Source organism: Penaeus chinensis, chromosome 26 (genome assembly GCF_019202785.1).
Source record: "Penaeus chinensis breed Huanghai No. 1 chromosome 26, ASM1920278v2, whole genome shotgun sequence".
Classification (NCBI taxonomy): domain Eukaryota; kingdom Metazoa; phylum Arthropoda; class Malacostraca; order Decapoda; family Penaeidae; genus Penaeus; species Penaeus chinensis.
Genome location: NC_061844.1, coordinates 16320425 through 16322924, shown reverse-complemented (window position 1 = coordinate 16322924; position 2500 = coordinate 16320425). Strand labels below are relative to the sequence as shown.

General features: G+C 31.1%; 1 protein-coding gene across 14 annotated transcripts in view; it reads right to left on the bottom strand.

Moving 5' to 3' along the window:
* LOC125039206 (sex-lethal homolog) overlaps positions 1 to 2500 on the bottom strand; it is a 103058-nt gene that overhangs the window by 50209 nt on the left and 50349 nt on the right. The gene's annotated exons all lie outside the window — the stretch shown is intronic.

The window sequence follows — 2500 nt, the reverse complement described above, 5'->3', positions numbered from 1 at the left end:
TGAAAGGTCTCTCTTCATAACAACTTAAAAGCAATTCTCAAATTTTAATCCATACCCATTCTACCCCTAGATTTAAAAATAATAATAATAATAATAATAATAATAATAATAATAATAATAATAATAATAATAATAATAATAATAATGACAATAGTAATAATGATAATAAAAAAAACTCTGAGGGAAGCTTGTGGTAACTTTTTTATTTCTTCCAAATATACCCGGTCAACAAAAAAATAAATAAATAAATAAAACTTACCAGTAATACTGCATAAACAAATTAAAATTAAACTTATGAAAAAAATCTAAATAAAAACAAATTTAAAATACTTTACCTTTCCCTGCTTCTCTAAACTGTTAAAAATTATAATAATAATAATAATAATAATAATAATAATAATAATAATAATAATAATAATAATAATAATAATAATAATAATAATAATGATAATAGTAGTAGTAGTGGTAATAATATTAAAATTAACAAAAACAAACAATAATAATAACAATAATAATAATAATAATAATAATAATAATAATAATAATAATAATAATAATAATAATAATAATAATATGCAAACTTTTAACTAATCAGAAGTGAAAAAAATTAAAAATTTAATTAGTAAAGCTAAGGGAAAAAATACATTCAAAAAAGAGTCACTAAATAAATAAAAAATAAACAATCTATAATCATGAAGTTATGATAATCAAGAGTGACAACAATCAGTACATTAACACTACACAGTTCAAGTCTGCCCACAACTCACTCAACGAGCCTCCTCAGAATCCAGATATATTCCCAGTTAACAAAAATGCTACAAATAGAAGTCTAAAAGAGAAAACGCAAGGAAGGGGGAATTGGGAATGAGTGAGCACCACTAAGACTACAGTTACAACCACTGGCATTCTTCCAGGTTACTATCCATCACCACTGTTTATCTGTGTCCCTACACAATATAGGATAAATACAAGGGTGCACTCTCTCACACAATCAAAACACACCTGCCAAATATGTGCATACTCATCAATACGTGTTCACATGCAAGAAAGTACATACACAATCCTTCACACATAGTACACAGATCTCACATACATCTTACACATATACACATGCATATCTGATCCACCAGGATATCTGTAAAGTGCACTTAGAACATATTCACACAATCATACATCAAATCCAAGTTCTACAAGCTACAACTAGGATCTTCCTGTTTTCAAGAACACCCAAAATATACTTATACTTAGAACAAAATCAATGTCTGCTACTGAATGTTCTGGCACTGTCACACAATCCATAAGGAGGTAGGTTAGGAGGTAAAAGCAAGGAATAGAGACAAGACAGAAACGTGAATGAATGAGTGAAAAGAAAGGATGGAGGAGGAGAGATGAGAAATGAAGAGAATGTATTCCATGTGTAAAATGTGTGCAAGCATCTCAACATGCATTGCAATGCCAATCAGCATTACAATTATCCAGCTCAATTCTATGAATTCCCCCCAATGCAACATCATTACCACAGGTTATATTTCCAAGGTTCCACAGAAAGTATTCACTGCTCTGAATGCTATTTCTTATAAGTTTTGATTTAAAAGAAAAGCAGAGAAATTCCCACTGCAGTACTATACAAGCACTGACAAAAAAGACCAGCCTTAGTGAGGGAGGTTGCTAAATAAAAACAAATACACAACAAAATGTAAATTCTTCGAAACTACAAAGGACATCTATAAATATCAAATAACTATCCAATGGACAAAGCTTTTTACAGAGTCGCTTCAATAAACGGTCTGAGGAAAGTTGCATGAAATGCTATCCAAAAGCTGATCAGTTGTGGCCATCTAAAATATCCCAGTACATATATACCTCTATTTCCATGGTAACTTTTGCTACCTGTTCTTTCATTTAATATGAAACCATTTTCTATTTCTGAATTTCCATCTTGTCAAAATCCTTATTTCTTTCTCCAGACATAGGTTTGTCTTGCCTTTTACACAGGTAAAAAAAAAAACAACAAAAGTTGTTACGCTCATAAATAAAACCATAAATAAAAAACTCCTGCTTTTATTAACAGACACCATGTCATTCACATGGATGCTAAGCAAGGAGAGAAGGAAAGATGTGAAGTCTGCAAAGGTGACTAAAAGAAGGGGATAGCAGGGAAGAGGAAGGGGGAGGTGAGGAGAGAGGACAGAGAAGAGAAAAATTAAATGAGAAAAAAAGGGAAGAGAAAGTATGAGAATTGGGAGGGAAAAACACACACGTCAAAAGTCCACACATATATAAATTTATATAATTTATTTATATACATATTTACATATATACATATAGATTATATACATTATATACATTTTATATATATACATAATATATATATATATATATATATATTTGTGGGTGTGTGGAGAGAGAAGGGAAGGAGGGAAAGAGGGAGGGGGGGAGGAAGAGGGAGGGGGGAGGAAGGGGGGGAGAGAGAGGGGAGGGGGAGGAGAGGAAGAGGGAG